Consider the following 22387-nt stretch of genomic DNA (forward strand, 5'->3'; position numbering starts at 1 on the left):
CACTGTTTTCCAAAGTGACTACACCAACTTGCAGTCCCACCAACAGTGTAAGAGGGTTCCTTTTTCTCCACAACCTCTCCAACACTTGTTGTTTCTTGTCTTGTTAACGTTGGTCATTTTAACTGGTGTAAGGTGATATCTCGATGTGGTTTTGATTTGAATTTCCCTGATTTCTAGTGATGATGAACATTTTTTCATGTGTCTGTTAGCCATTTGTATATCTTCTTTGGAGAAGTGTCTATGTCTTGTGCCCATTTTTTGACATGATTATCTGTTTTTTTGACTATTGAGTTTGAGGAGCTCTTTATAGATGTTGGATATTAGCCCTTTGTCTATAGTGTCATTTGCAAATATCTTCTCCCATTCCGTGGGTTGCCTCTTTGTTTTGTTGACTGTTTCCTTTGCTGTACAGAAGCTTTTTATCTTGATGAAGTCCCAAAACTTCATTTTTGCTTTTGTTTCCTTTGCCTTTGGAGACATATTTTTGAAAGAAGTTGCTGTGGCTGATGTTGAAGAGGTTACTGCCTGTGTTCTCCTCTAGGATTTTGATAGATTCCTGTATCACGTTGAGGTCTTTTTTTTATCCATTTTGAGTTTATCTTTGTGTATGGTGTAAGAGAATGGTCCAGTTTCATTCTTCTATACATAGTTGTCCAGTTTCCCCAGCACCATTTATTGAAGAGGCTGTTTTTTGTCCAGTGTATATTTTTTCCTGCTTTGTTGAAGATTATTTGACCATAGAGTTGCAGGTCCATATCTGGACTCTCTACTCTGTTCCACTGGTCTATGTGTCTGTTTTTGTGCCAGTACCATGCTGTCTCGGTGATCACAGGTTTGCAGTAAAGCTTGAAATCAGCAATGTGATGTCCCCAGCTTTGTTTTTCTTTTTCAACATTTTCTTAGCAATTTGGGGTCTTTTCTGGTTCCATACAAATTCCAGGATAGTTTGTTCCAGCAATTTGAAAAATGCTGGTAGAATTTTGATTGGGATGACATTAAAAGTATAGATTGCTCTGGGCAGTTTAGACATTTTAAAAATGTTTATTCTTCCAGTCCATGAGCATGGAGTGCATTTCCATCTTTTTATGTATTCAATTTCTTTCATGAGTGCTCTGTAGTTTCTCAAGTACAGATCCTTTACCTCTTTGGTTAGGTTTATTCCAATGTATCTTATGGTTCTTGGTGCTATAGTACATGGAACCAATTCTCTAATTTCCATTTCTATATTTTCATTATTAGTGTATAAGAAAGCAACTGATTTCCGTACATTGATTTTGTATCCTGCCACACTACTGAATTGCTCTATGAGTTCTAGTAATTTGGGGGTGGAGTCTTTTGGGTTTTCCATATAAAGTATCATGTCATGTGTGAAGAGAGAGAGTTTGACTTCTTCTTTGCCAATTTGAATACCTTTTATTTCTTTTTGTTGTCTGACTGCTGTTGCTCGGACTTCTAGGACTATGTTGAACAACAGTGGCAAGAGTGGGCATCCTTGTCGTGTTCCTGATCTCAGAGGGACGGCTGTCAGCTTTTCCCCACTGAGAATGATATTTGCTGTGGGTTTTTCATAGATAGATTTTATGAAGTTGTTTTAAGGCAGTGAGCCTAGCTACGGTCCATCCTATGCCTTCTGTTCTGCCCTGCAACCAGACAGGGTTTTACTGCTCACTAAAATCAAGTCAGTCTTAGAACCAGGGAATGGAAAAGGCAAAAACAGGGGACAATCCCCTTGACTGTGTCTGAAGGAGGTCACATTCAATCGTTCTTTTGTTACTTTGTGGCTGGTACTTTGCTAAGAAATAATGAAACAGAATAAAATTTGTCTTCGCTTTGAAAGAACTCAGACTAGAGACAGAGGAGTAAACAGTTTATCACAGGGTGGTGTGATAAATGTCATAATAGAAACACAAAGATATGAACAAGATAAAATGAGAGGCATGAAATCAGGGGCATTCAATGGGGGAGATTAATGGTTGACTTGAGCTGTCATATGGAAAAACAACTTGATACACTGGTGGTCTCCAAGTACAGTACTAGTTAAGCTATCCTAGAGGTAATGAAACAGAAGGCTTACAGACCAAATTAAGATGCTTGAATAACTTTGTTTATTGAATCAATTTAAATACCCAATGAGAAGCAAGGGAAATAATTGGAGTAATTCACACACTTAGGGTATAAGCAAGTGGAAGGACAGCATCACCCGAATCATGAGTTATGCAATACTCATATGTTCTGTCTGCCACATTAGCCTTTTCCACTGATGATATGCTTGTGAGGACTAGAGTTAAGATCCTACCAAGGAGGCCCACAGGTGGAAAGTGCTTTGGGCTAGTGGTACACCCGGCTCTGTTGTCTATGCAGAAACATGCCTGACCACAATCAGAGCCTACTAGTTAGTTTGATGAACAGAGCGCTGATTTTATTTGCATTTCTTGGATAGAGCACATACATGTGAAACTGTACTAGGTGTCATGGGTAGCTAATTTAGGGCTGACAAAGCTTTCAGACCAGAGATGGCACAGTTACTCATATCTTAGCTTTTTTATCCCTTTTTGACTATCAATGACCTTCTCCCATCATGTTTTTTATTTAACTTTGGCATGCCTTATAGTTTACAAACTTACTATGTATATTTAACAAAATTCTGCCTATGTTTCACAAAGTATATAGTTACTCATATTCTATATATAACACATCCCAGGAGCTTTGCATTTATCTCCTAAGCTACTAGTGTGCTTAACACTTCTTCTGACTAACACTTTTTATGACTTTCTTCCATCCTTAAGGAAACTGTGAGGAATTCAGTATAATTGGAGTGGGAAGCTGGAGAGGTAAGTAGAGGACAGATAGTACCTCCTTTGTTGCATATTAGAAATACTAGATTTTATACTGAAGAAAACTGCAAAACTATAAGGAGAGTGGGAAATCGGGAAGAGGTCCAGTTCTGGGCAGGAGGGCCAGATGGAATCTCTTGCCCTAATGCAGGTGATTAATAATGAAGGCCTCAATCAACCAAGGTAGTGGCTCTGTGGAGTTAGAAGGTGATTCCGAGGGGCGCCTGGGTGGCTCAGTGGGTTAAAGCCTCTGCTTTCAGCTCAGGTCATGATCCCGGGGTCCTGGGATTGAGCCCTGCATCGGGCTCTCTGCTCTGCGGGGAGCCTGCTTCCTTCTCTCTCTCTGCCTGCCTCTCTGCCTACTTGTGATCTCTGTCAAATAAATAAATAAAATCTTAAAAAAAAAAATCTGTTAAAAAAAAAAAAAGAGAGAAGGTAATTCCTATGACATCCCCAAGACATTTGGTAATGTAGGAGACATTTTTGATTGTTCAAGCTAGAGGGTGCTACTGATAACTCCTGGGGTAAAGACAGGGAAACATCTAACCATCCTACAATTCCCAAGACAATCCCTCCCAACAAAGAACTGTTGTGATATCAATAGTGTCAAGATTGAGAAGAAGTAAGGGATTTAAGAAAGCATAAAGAGGATAGAGGTTAAGCAATTAGATTTAGTTGGATGTTATAACTGATTAGATATAGATGTGAGGAAGAAGGAGAGAATGATTTTAGGGTTCTAGCTTGGGTAACTAGGAGGACAAAGGGTTAGGGAAAATAGAGACAAAGAAATAAATGTTAGATATGTTAAGTTTGAGACATCCCCAAGATATGCAGTAAGCAGCTGGAAAAAAAAAAACAGAAGATGAGAGCGAAATTGAGAATCTTCTTAATAAGAAAGGTTTATACCAGATTAGATTAGAATCTCTACAGATAAATTCTAAGAATCTGCATTTTTGGCAGGCAATTCAGTGATCTTGCGGCATGCCAAAATCTGAGAACAATAGTTTTAGGTCTCAGAAGAGAGGTCTGAGGAGCAGACAGTGAGATAGCAGGAAAACTAGGGAAGACCAGAGTCCCCAAACTATGGAAGGAGAGAGTTGAAAGCAGGGGTTTTATTAGTACAAGAGGTTGCTATAAAACAGTATTGGTCATGAGACGTCAATGAGAGTCACATTTTTCTCGTTGCAGTATTACAAATGTAAGAAGAAGCAGGTGAAAATAATTTTAAAACTATTTTGTTTAACTGATTATATCTAGAACATTTGGACATGTAATTCATATAAGATTAATATGGTATGTTATATCCTTTTTCCTTATAAAGTCTTAGAACTCTGCTGTGTCTTTCATACCTCTAGCACCTCTTAATTTGAACTCACCACAATTCAGGTACTCAGTAGCTACATGTGGCTAGTGGCTACCATATTGGGTATCACAGTTGTAGAAGGTCAAGTAAGAAAAGAACTGAAGTGTAATCTTTAGCTATAGTAATAAGGGTTATCATAGATAGTGTGATAAGAACTCTTTCAGTGAGGAAGTCAGAATATACGCAGGTAAAGAATGAGAAATTAGAGATGATAACAGCTACCATAGAGAACATTATTGAGAATATTTGCTATTAATAATATAGTATGAGGGGCTCTTTGTACTTTTGAAGATGAATTTAAGACAGCATAATTCAGTTTTTTAATGTAAGGTTTAATAGTTATATTTGAACTTCTGCTTATGCAGAATTGTCTTTCCCCTGGAAACAACTAGAAAATTGGGCATAATGTATGAAGTGACTGTTTTCAAACACTGGACAACAGGCAATACGTAATTGTGATCCCTGAGAGAAGAGAAAAAAGGTAAGTCCTACAATGACTCCAGCCTACTGCATGGAGGGCAGAACAGGGAGGAAATTTAAACAGAGACTAGTTGTTTCACTGGGAGGAAATTTAAACAGAGACTAGGCGTTTCACTGAATGGAGGAGACAGAGATGGGAATTGAGGTAAACCCGTGAGAAGATATCAGAGAGGAGGAAGCGGCACAGAGAGAGGTTGGTCTGCTTGGTATAGCCTTCCCCTTGTTGTTTGGCTGTGTATTAATCTGTGCAATGAAGACTGAAATTCCATGAGACCTGGTGCCAAAAAACAGTAGGCCAAACACTTTTTGATGTTTACACAAGGCTGGGAATAGTTTGTGTTCCCATCAGCCAGAGTAGAGAGAACTTGTAATACACCTATTTCTACCAATCAAAACAAGAATAATTGGAGCCTGGTCAAATTGCTCACTCTGTCTGTCTTTCAGGTCTCTCTACTTAGGCTTGTTTGGTCTTCCTCATAGCATGGTAACTAACCGTAGGGTACCTGAATTTATTACATAGTGGCTCAGAGCTCCCAGTGCTTGTATTCCAGCAAGGGGAAAACTGTATATAGCCTTTTATGGCATTTCCCCTGGAGGCGTGTATTGTGGCTTCCACCTCATTCCATTGATTATATGCAAGTCATTGGGCCTGGTCCAGATTCAAGAGATAGGAACATAGCACCTACCTCTTGATGGGAGGAATATAAAAATAATTTGCAGATATATTTAAAAACTGCATAAAATGGCATAGTCTAGTATCAAATCTAGTAACTATGATAATTTCAAAGTATATTTATGAATATAAGTAATATTTTAAGATATCTGTTACAACTTTAATTTGATACAAAAAAATCTGTGATTTCTGTTGGTGACTAAGTTTAAGGTATTATAAACACAAACGATGCTGCACTTGTACTAATAGTTACAACAGTTCTGTGACACCAGCTGGGAGACAGCGTCAGGTCCCACAGGTTAAGGGGTCTAGTCCTCCAAGATTGCCGCTTCCCCACTTCAGATGCGAATCATAAGTGCTTCTGAGCCACTGGCTATAAATCAGGTTCAATTAATTTGCTAGAGTAGCTCACAGAACTCAGGAAAACATTTTACTTAATAGATTATCAGTTTATTAGAAAATGATATAACAGGAACCACCAAGTAAGGGATGCCCAGGACAAGGTATGTAGGAAGAGGCACTTTCCTGCCGTCTCTGGGACACAGCATTTTCCAAGAACCTTAACCAACCTGAGAGATTTTCTGAACCTTGTGCTTTTGGGTTTTTAGGGAAGCTTCATTAAGTAGATATGATTGATTAAATTACTGGCTACCAGTGATTAGCTTAATCTCTAGCCCCATTTCCCTCCCCAACTTTGTACCTTTTCAATAGTTCCTTCATTAACATAAACTATGGTGTGGTTTAAGGGGCTCGTTATGAATCATAAAAGACACTTTTATCATGCTGACCACTTAGGAAATTCCAAGGGGTTTATATTCCTGCTAAAAGAGAAGACCAAGACCAAATATAAATTTCTTGTTATAGATTATAATATCACATACCCTTCACATGTATATGTATATATCTCATTAATACACACACACACACACACACACACACACTCATATAGAAAGTACCTGGCACACAGTAAGCTCTCAGTAACTGGTAGCTATAATTACTCCTGCTACTATTTATGAACCTCCAATTATATCTGGAAACACTGGAGTGATCAGCTCACATATGTTCTGTCATTCATGACATGTTATGTTCTAATCTTGAAAGATGGATATTAACCTGAGTTATGATTTGTTGTTATTTGAACCTTTATCTTCTGACTTCCCTCTCACCACTTTGTACCCTCTTTCCTTGCAATAATATTTAAGAGTTGATTGATTTAAAGAAATGCGATATAGGGAGTTTAATGACTGGACAGTAGGACAGATTGAAGCTGCATTTTTAGCTTCTGATTTTTCTCATTTGAAGCAAAGATTTCAGACTGTTGTGAGGGTGGCGTGGGGAAGGAAATGCAGATCTGTTCACAGCTGCTACTCAAAATACTAGCCATATAACTGGGAGAGAATTTGGCTCAAATTAAAATCACTGGGCTCTTCATTGCCATCATAATCATTATTGAATCAATTAAGATTAGTTTGCATGTCCACAGTGTGTTTGGCACTACAGCAAGGAAGGAAGCTGATGATCACAGAAACAGTTTAAACCATTTTGCTTATGTCTGAGAATGACCCAAATGGTATAAAGAAAAAGCAGAAATAAATCATTAAAGTTTTGTAATTCAACAGCACTTGGAATCATAAAATATTAGAACTGGAAAAGGATCCAACAGTTCTGTTGCACAGCTTTTTCCTTTAGAGGTTGATAAAACTCAGCTCCAGAAATAGTAATATTATACAACCAATATATAAGCGACAATTAGTAAAGGTTACACAACCAGTAAGTAATAGGGAAAGCCAAGACTCATACCCATGTCATCTAACTCAAAATGCAGTGTTTTCCCTGCTTTATCAGCCTACACAACAATCTATGAGTAAGAATCATATTCTTAGAAAACCAGAAAATATAATATTACATATAACTGTCTTTTGAATTACTCTTTCGGAAAATTAGGAGTCAAGCCCTTCGAGTCTACACGTTTTAGCCTTTCTATACTGGCCATTATTTATGAGAGAAGTGGGTACTGACGGTTTTGGTGGGGATGTTTTGGCCCGAGGGGGCTTATTTAGATGAACAATATGAACAGTTCTAAGTATTTTTAGGGATTATGTGAGAGAACCCTCATTAGGCCTTTGGGCAGATCTTTGAAGAGCAATACTGCCTAGGAGCCAGCAGAGGGAGAGCAGAACATTGTTTTGCCAATTTTTACCAAGTTCCTGCTTGCTGTTTTACCTTTCTTTCATTTTTTTGCACATATTTGATATATTCCTTGATGGTGATGAGAAAAATGCTACCTTTTCCTACTTTTGGGGGGAGGGTAGAGAATGCCTCTATTTCAGAGTTGGTGTTTTATTTAACTTACTGGTCAACAGGCTATCAAGTGAGCTGTGTTTGGAAAGTCCTTAAGCATATTAGGAATTTATGTGTGGCCTTCACATGCTTTTCTGTATAATATTGGGTAACTTAGTGATTTTGAATATCTATAATCAAATATAGAGATTACTTCTAAGAGAAACTAACAGTATAATAAGATTTGGAATTCTCTCATTAGTCCCTTGATTTTGCTCTGTAAGAGGATGAATGTAAACTGAATCCAGAGAAATTTTGAAATGATGACTTTTTATATCTAGAGTTTTAGAAATAAAGCCCACATGTCAGCTGAAGTAATCATGTACAAGCTTTTCCAGAAATCTCCAATAAATTTACACTTTCATTATTGCTTTGTTTTTGTATCTTCAGAGTTTGGTGTATAAAACTGAATGTGATACACACTTGTCTTCGCAGAGTTCATGAGAGATTGACATAGAAACAGATCACTGAAAAATTTAATGGCAGTATTATACAGTGAGGCATATAGGCCGGGTAGTAAGAGTGCATGGAATGCAAATATCCAACCCAGTAAGGGGATCTGGAATGATTCCTGGAGAAGGGCCACCTGAGCTAAGTCATAAAGGATGAGTATGAATGCATTCTATTTGATGCATTTTTAATCTTAATCTTAATTAGATTAAGATTAAGTTATGTTGAGAGTGGTCATTCAGTAAACTATTACTCTGCATTCCTAAGCTAAACGTTTTTGGTTCACAAGTGGACACTGGAAACATGCTGGGCCAAACGGTGTCCCTCCTTAGGATTTTTTAACATGGGAACCAGTGAAACTGGAGAACTATTGGCTGCTTTGTCTTCTGCCTTTTGTCAGAGGAAAACAACATAATAACCTTGACATTACTTGACATACATAAGTTGAGACACAGACAGGCTCTGGAGAGAATGCATCTTCCCAGCATTCAAGCCTCTGGTTCTCTTGTTGACCACAGTATATATGCAGCTACTTACCTGTTCTGTTTCATGAGACACCCCAGTATCCATGTAAGTTTCTCTTTTTTCTTAAACTAGTATGAGTTGACTTTCTTTCCTTTGAATCCCAGCTGGTATAAAGAGTCACCAAAGTTGAGAGAGGGTGAAGGATATTTTGCGGGCTGCAGAAGCAAAGACATAGAAACTTTAAAAGGCATGACCTGTATAGAGAAATATAAATAGTTCAGTATTGTTAAGACATAAAGTGAAAGAAAGAATGCTGACAGATGAAGTGGGAAATCTGTCATTTTAGGCAATTTAACTTTACCCTGAAAGTAATGAAGAGCCATAGAATAGTTTGTACAGTGACACTGTGAGATCTGTGGTTTAGATGGCTTACTATGCCAGAAGTTTCCTCAACATTTCTCTCCTTTTCCATCCTGTGATGTGCTGTTCTCTCACTTAGGACCCTGTGGGAAGGGGATGGGACATGGAAAATATATTCTGTCCCTAACCAGAGAAAATCCTCGGGTCCTGACTTTTTATGGCTTCATTGAATTACTTTGTAATAGTCTGTCTTCCCCTCCATTCTGAAAGTACCACTAGAACAGGGGCCATATCTACTTTGTTCATCATGAATTCCCAAAGTAACTAAATGAGACAATTCCATCTTAGTATCTGGAACAATATTACAATAAAAATTTGCTAAGTCAATAAATGAGTGAGGAAGTAAATAGTGATGAGATAGAGGAAATAAATTCATGATGTATTTTGGAAATAGTCAGGACTTGATGAGTTTGATAAAACTAGCTATATATATTGAGCATTTACATTAAGTGGGAGGATGAGGGTTTTGTATGCATTACCTTATTTAATTTTCATAATAATTCTCTACATAATATGTATCACACTTTCCCCCATTTTATAGATGGAGGGGAAAAAGAACCTTAAAGAACCTGAGAACTAGGTTGAACCATATGAAATTGCCATCAAATAACTTGCTGGTATAGGTAATGCATTATGAGCAAAGACCTGTTCAATACTAATTTCTAAATTACCATGCTATTTTATACATAGATGTGAAGGGGGAGAGTGAAGAACGATTCCCAGCTTTCTATCATAGGTGAGTGATGGTGTCTCCCACTGAAGCAGAGAATGTACAACAGGAGTACCTCTTCTAGTGGAGATGATGAATTTGATTTGGGAAATATGGAGAATGAGGCCTGTGGGATGACCACAAAACAATGTCCAGCTGCAAGTTAATGTATGAATTTTAAAACTCTATTGCTGAAGAATTGGATTGATGGTTCATTAAGTTTCAGTTAAACAAAGATAAAAGGTGAGGTATAACAAGGAAAGTATGCCGTTTAAGATGAGTACTGGTAGAAGCCAGAGCTTGGGAAATATTACATAGGAGGCACAGAAGAGATTGACCAAAACTAGAGAACACTGAGAGTAAGGTGCCATGGGGAAAAATGGAAATAGGGAATTTAGGAAAAAGGAAATATGAAGGTGGGAATAATCTATAGTGTCATTTGCAGCAGAGAGTTTCTATATAGTACGTACTGAAAACTGTCCATTGGGTTTGACGCCAGGAATTTATTGTTGATAAAAAAAAAACAATATTAATAAAATGGTTGGATTAAAGCCAGACTACATGTGGTTGAAAAATGATTAGAAAATTCAGTCAAGAAGAATAAATAATACTTTGAAATAGTTTCAGTGAGAAGAAGAAAGAGAAGAAAGGCATTAGTTAGATGAAGACTCTGAGAGAAAGGAGAAATTTTTATTTTTAGGAAGAGAGAGGCAATTGAAGGTGTTTACCAGCTGTGGGAAAGAAGTCAGTGGAGAGATTGAAGGTATCCAGGAGAGGATATTAGAGAAAAGGACTCACAAATGAGAGAGGGAGTAATATAAAGCTTACAGATGGAGGAGTTCACCTTGAGGAGTTGGGACATCAAACTTCTGAGCTTAAAAGAAATATCTATATATGAGATATAATGTAAATGTGTGCCTGGAAGAATTTTGAGAGCCATCTTGTTTGATGGGCTTGATTCTCTTGATTTAACAGGAAGTTTCGCATAAGAGCTTTAGAAGAAAGAGTAGAATAGTCATTATTTGATATGGGATTGCAGACTAACTGAAGATGAGTAAAGGATTGAAACTCAAAATGCGAGATCAGCCAAGGTGAGAGATCATATTTGATAAGGGTAACAATTATTATGGTTTTGAATATTCTCAGTGTTCAGCTTTCTAGTTGACTGAGGAGTAAAGACAGACCATCACAATGACCCACCATTTAAATTTTACTGGGTCAAATTCAGTTGGACAGTTGTACAAATGAATCAAGGATGTTGATGTAATAGCACATTAAAGGACATTACTTCAGAAGTTTGGACTAAAGTGTAAGGGGATAGCTATTAGATTAAAAAAAAAGTAAGATGTGCTATTAACCAAATTCACATTTTCAAAAGAAATAAACCAAAACTAGTTTCATGGCTCTTAATAGGAAAAGAAGAAACCCTCACTTACAAAAGGATCAAAATAAACTGATGGGGATTAGGGAAAATATTTCTTGGAAGCAAGCTGCTTCTCTGTTCCCTTATATTCACAAGGTGGATGAGTGGGTGATACTTTGCCCTGCACCAGAAACTTACATGGGTGAGAGCATTCTCAAAGATTATTTATAGAGCTTAGCAGAGTAAATAATGAAATAATGCTTGACTCCCACCTTGAAAATCTAGAAGACAAAGAAGGCATGAGAAGCTGATAAGCTACTTTGGTAGTAGGGTGCTTGACTTTTCTGTTCATCACTGTATTGGAGGTTGTGCCAGTGCAATAAAGGAAGAAAATAAAAAAGACCTACAAATTGGAAAGGAAGAAGTAAAATTTTATTTTCAGATAATATTTTGTTTACCCATGTAGAAAATCCTACAGATTCTATAAAATCACTACTAGAATTAATAAATTAAGCAAAGGCTCAAGCGGTCAATATAGAAAGTAAATTATATCTCTATACACAGGAAAGAATTATTGGGAACCCAGAACAGAACAAAATAAAACAAACGAGATAGCAACACACACTATAATGAGATTCTTTTTCTCCCTTAGAAATTTATAAAAATGTAGGTAAGATTGGTATGGAGGTATTGTGTAAGCTAATGCAACTTCTATATCTGAGGTGGCATAGGAGCAAGCAGATGTGAACAAGTTCAGGAGTAAAGGCAGAGAGAGGAGAAAGCATACTGTAGAAATTGTGAAAGTAGTTCTGGGAGCCCAGTGGGCTGAGTCAAAGCAGAGATATGTATTCCCAATAACCAAAAGGAAATTGTGGATTAAAAAAATAAACCCAGACTTATCTGTAATATGATGTCTCTGGGTTCAAGAAAAGGAAGGTTAAAGCTAGCACGATAAACTTACCAGCCGATTCTCTGGTATCTTGGAGGAGGGGAGCTGTTGACTGATTACAGCACCTAGGAACTAAAGACTATAGTGTCAAGGATTTCCTGGGAAGAGAAGAAAAGGCTTTGCCTTGTGTGAGGCAGAAAGTTAGAACTGAAGTCCCTCCTTAAAGGCTGGAACTTGAAATGCTCTCTTTCAGTGAAAAGGGAATTAGAAAAACTAAGCACTAAAACTAAAAAATTAATAAAAGTTCTCATGATAAATCAAAGCTCCAAGATTTTTCCACATACAGATGTGAAGTCTCATTTGACATTCTTCCTAGAATTTTAATTTGAATCCTTATATATCACACCAATGAAATCCTAGTATGTCCAGTAACAGTAAACTCTTTGTAGAAATATTTTTAATAATCCAGGGCAATAAGGGATTCTGAAGAAGAGTTAGTGATTGAAATTTATACATAATAGAAGAAAATAATTCACCATGAGAGAATTAGACATAGTGAAGAAGAAAAGCAGATCTTTAAGAACTTAAGAAAATACAACAATCTGAGAAATATTATATAGTAACTATGCTTAACATTATTAAATTGATGAAAGGAGGAGTAAAAATCAGAAGACACAGAAGATAAACTCATGGGGTGAGAGTATGTTTAACACAATGAGTGTTCTAGAGGAAAAAGGAGGGAGAGTGGAGAGGAGAGGTGGTATTTAAAGAACTTCCTATAATTGAATGTGTGATGGTCATAAATAGCACACAGTAAATTTTTTTCTAAATTTGTTTTTCTATTAAAGTATAGATTCTTTCATAATTAATGTTACTGATCTATTTGTGTATATACTATTATACTCTCTGTTTGCCTTATTTGTTCTTTTTTAAAAAAATATTATTTATTTATTTATTTGGCAGAGACCACAAGTAGGCAGAGAGGCAGATGGAAGCAGGCTCCCTGCTGAGCAGAACCCACCCCCCCCGCCCCAATATGGGGCTCGATCCCAAGATCCTGGGATCATGACCTGAGCCAAAGGCAGAGGCTTTAACCCACTGAGCCACATAGGCATCCCTGCCTTATTTGTACTATATTGCTTTTTTTCTCCTTTGCTGGATTGATAAAATATTTTTATTATCCTTTCTCTTTAAAACATGCATTAGAATTATGCATTCTGTTAGTACATCTAATGCATGCATGCATTAGAATTATGTGTTCTATTAGTGGTTAAAGTTGCACTATCCAATAGAATAGTTATTAGGTACATATGGCTATTTAAATGTGAATGTAAATTAGTGAAAATAAAATTTTAAAAATTCAGTTCTTTGGGTTAGATACCCGAATAGCCATATGTGTACAGTGTTGGACAGCACATATATAGAATGTTTCCATCACTGCAGAAAGTTCTGTCAGATAGCACTGATCTAGATAATCCAAAGGTCTATTTATATCATCTATGCTTTCTGTTTGTCTTATTTCTTGGTATGTCTTATCTTTCATTATAATGAGTCTGATTGTGGCATGTCTGGCCAGCTCAGTTAGTAGAGCATGTGACTCTTAATCTCAGGGTGGTGAGTTGAAGCCTCATGTTGGGTGTGGAACCTACTTTAAAAAAACATTAAAATTTTTTTTAACAATGAATGCTATTGTATATGAAAAATTATGGTTTCCAGATGCTTTTATCTAATCTCAGAAAGGATTCACTCTCTTCTCTGTTAGGAAGTGAGGGTCAAGTCATCTTAATTCGATCAACAACTGAATTGCCATGAATCATTTGTGCTGCAGTTTTTATAAGATTAATACACAGATGGTTTATCACCACTCTTGGAGTTATAACCCTCCAAGGATTTTAACTGAGAGGCTGGGGTGTTCAATAGGACCCCTCCTTTTTGCTTGGTCATATATCTTACTTTTGTCTTCCTGGTACTGTCAGACTATTGAAAACACCATAGTTTTAAGTGGCATTCTACTTAGGTTTAAACCATTTGCTTTATGTATCTTAAAAACTTCGACAATGCCTCAGGCTTGCCTTGTGCCTCCCCCCGCCCCCATTCTTGCTATATTGGTGACTCTGGAATCTATGTTTTTGTCTTTTCTGTCCTGTGAGACTACTGAAAACTCTTTCAGCTATTCTGCCTCATAGCAACTACCCCCTGACCAGATTAGATTCTTAGCCTTTTACCCAGAATTGAGGCTTTGGAAATTCCTCAAGAGAAACTTGCTCAGTCATCTCTCACTGTATCACCTTTCTTTAGGATCTTGGTCCCTTAAGTCCTGGTTGCCTCAGCAGTTTTCAGTGCTTTCAGAGATTTTTTAAAGTCTTTTTTTTCCTAGTTTTTTTTTTCATGTGAGTAGTCAGTGGTTTGCTACAGGTGATGCTACTATAGATGGAAATGGAATTCCTTCCACTTCACTTGCAGTCATGGTTAATTCTGGTGCAAGCTTTACTAATATTCATAGGAGAGTCACTTTATTATTACCATTATTTCCATACAGTTATCTTTCTTTCTATGGTTTCAAAATGACTGCTGCTGTGCTTCTATCTGTAAGCCCTTAATCAAATATTGGGGATGTATTAGATATGATTTAATGAGAATTTAATTTTTTTGGCAAGCCTCTGAGAGCTATAATAATAAGTACCATTTATCAATCACCTTTCAAATGCCTTTTGTGTTAGATGTATGTTTCTTATTATTAACTATTCTGTAACACATATAGTGTTGTTACAACTTTACTGATAAGAGAACCAGGGCTAAAAATTGTTAAATAACTTCCCTTTGGCAAATCCAGATCTGACTTAAAAGGCCTTAGCATCATTTCCCACTTCTTCTTTTTTTTTTTTTTAAGATTTTATTTATTTGACAGAGAGACAACAAGAGAGGGAACACAAGGAGGGGGAGTAGGAGAAGGAGAAGCAGGCTTCCCGCTGAGCAGGGAGTCCTATGCGGGACTTGATTCCAGAACCCTGGAATCACGACCCAAGCCGAAGGTAGATGCTGAATAGCTGAGCCACCCAGGAACCCCTCACCTATTCCTGAGAATGTAGCAAAAGCCTAGGAGACTGTTCTTCACATCCCCTCACACTTAGCTGCGGTCACTTGCTATAATTCAATCCATCCTTGCTAGGTGATATCCCAAAGCAATAAAAGTAGAAATAGTGACAACAACAGGTCATGCTTATTGTACTGAGAGGCTCCAAAATCATTTTTAATGAGCTAAACCTACAAGGATTAGTAACAGTCTAGTAGCCACCAGCATGTTCTTTGCTTCAGGCAATGTTTAGTTGGCTGGACATAGGTGGGAAAATCACAGATGAGGACTCTTTTTATTTAAATATATTAGCAAAGCCATGGCATTTATTATCTATTGTAGCTATTTTAAGCTGGGAATACCAGGCAGAGCCAAGTAGAAAATGATGGGCATTAACTTTTGTTTTATCTGGTAACTTGGAAGATAGCTCTGTGACCCTGAAAACAGGACCTGAAAACTTTTCCCCATATCCTTACTTCTCTGCAGATTCCAGACTACCCATCATTGGTCTTACTTCCCAACCTTCTTCTACACTGTTTTTATTAATCATATTTTTATGATGTTTTATTCTAACCTGAAATAGAATGATGGGAAATTAAATTATGGTTGTGGGTACCCTGTAGGTCCTAAGTCATAATGTTAGCAAAGTAATAGTTGTGCAATCATTCTAATTGATTGAGAACCAGAGGGTTTACTAAAAACATTTGGAAATGGATGAGTATAGGTATTACAAAAAAGAATCTAATCTTATGAATGGTTATTAGAAACATATTCATAGTTCAAAGAAGACTCCTAAATCATTTCTTTCATGTTGCCATTGGGTCCCCTTTCAGTCCAAACAGAGTAATCATTAGGTAAGCACCAAGAAATCTCTTCTTTTTCAGTATCTTTACCTCTGTCCTTTCATTGCTTTTCTTCTCTCCCTTCTTCACTCTCAGCCATGTTCTGCTTAATTTTGCTGCCCCAGGAAACCCATTTCAGACTCTGGTTTTGAAATAGTGATGGTGAACCTTTGTTTCCTTAAATGGACTACTTATAAGGCAAAAGAAAACTTTTTTGAATTGTAAGTCACTCCTAGAGCTTTAACATTGTTGCATTTTTATGGGAGGAGGTCACCCTCTGTGCATCAGAGATAAGAAGGTGATGGGGTAAAGGTCACAGAAACCCCTCTGTTCCAGGATTATTAATAAAGAGAGTAGGCATGGCATGACAAGTTGGAGAAGATTTTAAGAAGTGTTCAAAGATGGATTGGTGTATAACTCTAGGGAACTAACATAGCCATTTATTGTGTTAATTAATTATGTACTCTGTATTAGGCATTAGGTTAGGGGGAAAAGGTATGTATTTGGTAAATTAAATATATGTGATTCCTGCCTTGCTTAATAAACAACCTAGTCGGGAAGTTAGAGAGCAAGCCTGTTAAACAAACAGTGAGAAATGCAATAAAGAAAAAATAGAAGATATGGTTCTGGGGAATACATGCAGTGTGAGTGTGTGCATTCCCTAATTGGATATAAAAATAGAAGTATCCACATACAGGTGACATTTAAAGCTGTAGAAATCTATGAGATCAACAAGGGAAGAAAGGTGCAGAGATACGAAAAGAGATTGTTGGACTATGCCTTGGTGGACTTACTTTTTGGGAGGTAAGGGTCAAAATGAGGCTAAATCTGGTTCAATCTGCTAAGATTGCTTGAAAATTCATTATTAGGTATTTTATTGCACAGATTTCTTTCTCTCGCTTGACTTTTACAAGAACCCTGAGGAATTATAAGGTCCTTAAAGGCCAAAACAACAGTCTATTGAAGGTTAATTGCTCCCATGTATGCTTCATTTCCACGGTACCACATTTAACCAGGGAGACCCTCTCCTAGACTTCCAGGAGTGTAGCAGCTCTTACCTAATCAGAGCCTTCTATAGACCTTGCACTACACAGACATTTTATGCAGGTCAGTCCTGACACCCATGGCAAATTCACAATCCTAGAGAATCAACAGCTATCAGCCTGCCATAGAACACTCCTTAAAACCTATTCCGCTTTCCTTTCCAAAGCTTCCTTCATTCTCTAAATGAGGGATCCAGATCTTTGAAGCATAAAACCTTTTTTAGGGGCTATCTTCTTAGGAGTGGATTTCTGCCTGGTAACTTCTCCTCTGGGCTTTGACACACAACATGATTGTTTATTCTTCCTTAGCTGTGGCCCAAGCCCGAAAAGTCAAGGCCTGATCTCCTCCCTCGGTGGTGGAGATGACATCCTTCCTTTCTTCCTTATGAGTATAGTTGTAGAGTAGCCAGAAACAAACAAACAAAAATTATTATTTCAACTGATTGTTTTGCCACTTTAAATGGCAAGATACATTTTAAATAAGTTTAAGTTCAAAAATACATGGTTAGCTGCTGGTTGGCATGGAAACTGGGGCAATATTTCTGGACTTTAAATTAATAGTATGACTGTATCTAAGAACCAACAGTCCCATTTCTGGGTATATATGACACAGAAATTTTTCTATATGTGCATCTAATGATATTCATCACCATTGTCATTCAAAGGCAACCAAGGTGGTCACCACTAAGGGAAAGGATAAGTAAAAATATGGAATTCTCTATTTACATAATAGTGTCATCTACAACTAACAACTATATATGTTTTTCTTGCAATTATTTTCTTGACTTGTATTGGATAGAGCATTTATTATAATGCTGTATAGAAGGTGACTTAACTTTTTTCTGATTTTAGTGGCAGCATGTTTATTTATTCTCTATTAAGAATCATGTCGCAGACACTGAAAAGAAATAAAAAAATGGTTAAAAAATATTGATCTTAAAAAAAAGAATTATGTAGCAGTAGGGTTTTTTTTTGTTTGTTTGTTTGTAAATGTTCTTTATCAGGAGTGTTTCTTTCTATTTCTAAGTTTTCTTTTCTATAAAGATATTTAAAAATTTATTGGGCAGAGAGAGCGAGAGCATGCACACAGAGGCTGGGGGAATGGCAGAAGGAGAGGGAGAAGTAGAATTCCTGCCCAGCTGAGCTGGGCTCTCAATGCAGGGCTTGATCCCAGGACCCCACCCTCCCCAGAATCATGACCTGAGCAAGAGGCAGATGCTTACCCAACTGAGCTACCCAAGTGCCTCTCTGAGAGTTTTTATTATAAATGGATGTTAGTCTTTGCTCAGTTCATTTAATGCATTTGTTGAGATGATCAGGTGATTATTCCCTTTAATTATGTTACTGTGGGGATACCTGGGTGACTCAGTCAGTTAAGCACTTACCTTCCACTCAAGTTGTAATCTCCAGGTCCTGGGATCCAGCCCGATGTGGGCTCCTGCTTAGTGGGGAGTTTGCTTCCCCCTCTCCCTTTGCCCCTCCCCCCTTCTGCTGATGCCTCCCTGCAAATAAATAAATAAAATCTTTATTTATCTTAATGTGGTGAGTTATACTGATTGATTTAAAAATGTTAAACCAACTTTCCATTCCTGAGGTAAACCTCAACTTAGCTATAATATAGTATTCTTTTCCTGTATTGATATATTCAGTTTGTTAATATTTTGTTAACAACTTTTGCTTATTGGTTATTGGTCTGTACTTTTCTTCTTTAATAATGCCTGGCTGGTTTTGGTTTTAGGGTTATATTGGTCTTATGAGATGACTTGGGAAGAGTTCTGTTTCATAAGAGTTTGTGAAAGATGGGTGTTGTATCTTTCTTAAATGTTTGTTGGAATTTTCCATCTGAGTGAAGAAGAAAATGGACCCCTATTTTTTTTTGTAGGAACATTTATAATTATAATTGAAATTTTGCTAATAATTATGTCTATTTAAGATTTCTTTTCCTTTTGCTGTTGGTTTTGGAATTTGTTGCCATTCAAGGAATTTATTCATGTTATCTAAAGGTGGATAAAACAATGTCGATGCTGAAGAAAACTGCTTATTTCTCTGGCACGAAAAGCTAAAACACGTCCTGTAGTAATTAAGTTGGAAGGCCATTAAGGGAACCTAAGAAAAATTGACTTAAATATGGATTTTCTGATGTCTCTATTGAATGTCTCAGGTGTCCATGAAATTTCTACTGCGACTGGTCATAATTCAAATGTTCTCAGTAGATAGTCAGCTTATAGCAACATGATATTTGCTCTTTCCATTGTAGTTGCTTTTTGATCAGCTCTGTGGCATCTTAGAATCAGTCAAGACTCGAGATCCTGATGCAGATTTCTGGCATTTTTTTCTCTGCTTAGTTCTGCTCCCTTTTCTCTGGTTCTCTGCCTCACAGATTTCAGCTGCACTGCCTTTCAAATTCTGGTTTCTGTCTCTCAGTTCTGTAGATTAGCCTTCTCTGCATGGCCTATACATCCCTGCTTTGTAGTCTGGACAGTTCCTTTGGATAGAAATTGGGGGAAACATAAGAGATCACAGTTCTGTACCACTATTGTCTAAAGTCTGAAAACTGTTCTTTCATAACTTTTGTCCAGTTCTCCATATTTTTATGGCAAGATGTCTCACTTAGCATAAGTTACTGTACTAGGACAAGAAGAAGATGGCCATTCTTTCCCAGAAGTCTATGGAAGTCCTGTCCTAGGCCAGGATTAATTAGATTTTCATATTTGTTCCCAAACAAATCACTAGCAATAGGTATGCAGTTACTATCTTTGATGCAATCTAATGAAAGTCCACTTGTGGAATTGAGGATGGTAAACATTTTTAAGGCCACATTTGAAAGAGAGTTCATATCAAAGAGAAAAGAAAGAACTCTTTTGGGTGAGTTAAATGTTTTATATCTTGATGATAGTGCTGGTTATACAACTTTTATGCCTTTAAAACTCTCTAAATTATAAACTTAAAATTGGTGAATTTTTTTGTAAATTGACCTCAGCTGAACCAATTAAAAAATGATTGTTGCCTGCTTTTGTTGCAATATATAGATAAGTGTATTTTTTGAAAGTACAAATATCAACAGAAAAAAGAGTCTGAGCCCCATTCTTTCAGCTTCCTAGGGAATATTATGCAAGGTAGTGTTTTAACTGTAGAATTACTAGCAGCCAAAGAGAGAAAGAATAGGCCAGAAGCTTTAAGAACTTTTTCCTTGTGTTCTTTCTCCTCTTTTTTTTTTTTTTTTCCCCCTGATTAGGGTCATCTCTCAAGTAGCCAGGTTCTTTTTCTTTCAAACCCCACTTGAAGAGAAAGTGTTTTCCTCTCTTTAATGGAATGACCTCTTTTTCCTTATAGAAGCCCATCCTTCGCAGTCTCTCTTAATAGCCTGGAGACTAAAACAACACAATGCAGTGTCTCAGTGTATCTTCCTAGAGAAATAATCATTTCTTTAGTATCATAAGTGTCTTTTTTTTTTTTTAAAGATTTTATTTATTTATTTGTCAGAGATAGAGCACGAGCGAAAGCGAGCACAGGCAGACAGAGTGGAAGGCAGAGTCAGAGGGAGAAGCAGGCTCCCCACGGAGCAAGGAGCCCGATGTGGGACTCGATCCCAGGACGCTGGGATCATGACCTGAGCCGAAGGCAGCTGCTTAACCAACTGAGCCACCCAGGCGTCCCAAGTATCATAAGTGTCTTATCCTTATTTTATTTGGGACCATTGGCAAAAGAAGCCACTATAGCTTTGAACTCGCTGCCTTGCATCTCTTACAATGCAGTGCTTATCTATAGAGCATCCATCCTTCTTTCTCCAACTTAGTAGACTCTGAATCTGTTCCAGTATCCGAACACTCTCATGCTGCTCATGAGACTTAGGGAAAGTTGACCTCATCTTCATTCTGTATAGTATGAGCTCAATAACTCTTTGTTGAATGAATTACATTTATTAAATTTTATGTTAACTTCTCTCTTGATCTCCTAGTTCCCTACTAGTGTTAAGATTTTTTCCTTTATTAGGTATTGTTGGCAGAGTGTCTAAGGCTTGAAGGCAGAGCTTCAGAAAATGTAAAAGACCAGAAAACCAAAATGGGGCTTTGTACTAATCAGCATTGGTTAGATTGTGGTGCAGTAACAATTATTTCCCAAGTCTTAGGGCATTAATGCACAAGACTTTATTTCTAGCTTATGTTACATGTTCACGGCTAGCTAAGGATGAAAGAAAGGGCATTCTGTGCTAGGCAAAGTCCTTTGAGAACTCAGGCTGATAGAACCTTCACCATCTCTTACATTGCATTATGTAGAAAACATAGGTTGCCTGATTACCAAGTTAGAACAAGAGAGAGCTTGAACTTAGCATGGGCTTTTCTCTGCCTTGTCACTTACTTTCCATTTGGGCAGGGCCAGTTAATCACATGGCTTTGCTCAACTGTAGGGACTGAGAAGTATAGCTTTCTCTTTGCCCAGAGGTGAGAAGGGTCAGATGTTGGTGAATATTATTATGTCTACCAAAAATTCTAAAATGTGAAAATAAAACTGAAAATCCAAATTCAGAAATTCAAATTAATAAATCCAAAACTAAAAAATAAAATGCAAATTAATGAATAATTAAATGTTGGATTCATTATTAAGTTGGGTATTCATAAATATTTCATTGTAGTTGAAAAGTTTGATTCTTAATTTTAAAGTCCTCAATAAGCATAACTGCTATAAAATCATAACAATTTATGAGTTACCTGTTCTACTTGTGTCCAGTAGTGTCAAATACAAATTTGTAAGACTACTTCATAACTTTTACTAGTACATTTAAAAAATGTTTGTCATGATGTGTGATATGGTCTTCCAAATTAAGAAATCCCAATTAAGTCTTTTAATGAACCCCAGTAGACAATAAATTCCATTTAGGGCAGGGTCTTTCTTGCTTGTCATTTTATCCCTGGGGTTCTAGTACAATCCCTGAAATAGTGGAGGAACTTGTAAATACTTGTTAAACTACTGAACAAATACATAAAATAATTAAGTCTTCACTTTTGAGCCAAGTATAATCTTCGTTAAAAAAAAAAAAACCTGACACAAAAAGTTCAATACATTTTTGTAAATGTTGTTGGTCAGAATTCCATTAGGAAAAGTTGGAATTTAAAAAATTGAATAATTCAAGGAACATATAATGAAGATATGGGCAGGTCTGAAGGGAAAGAGGAAGAAGAACTTGCTAGAGAGAGGGACACCTACAGCAAAGATGACTTTAGGTCAAGAGACTCACCTAGCCTATGGGGACCTTTTCCAAGTCAAATAGAGAAAGTGAGATGGAAAATTTTATGCCAGGCAGAAAAAATACTATTTAACAAAGCACAGAGGTGTGAAAAGGCTAATGTGTTGAAGTAATGGTGAGAGGTGCAGCATATCAGAAATAGGCAGGATAGGAAGATTCTGGAGTGGAGGTTGATGAAGCTAGAGAAGCAGATAGGAG

This window comes from Mustela nigripes, chromosome 1 (assembly GCF_022355385.1).
Source record: "Mustela nigripes isolate SB6536 chromosome 1, MUSNIG.SB6536, whole genome shotgun sequence".
NCBI classification, from domain to species: Eukaryota; Metazoa; Chordata; class Mammalia; order Carnivora; family Mustelidae; genus Mustela; species Mustela nigripes.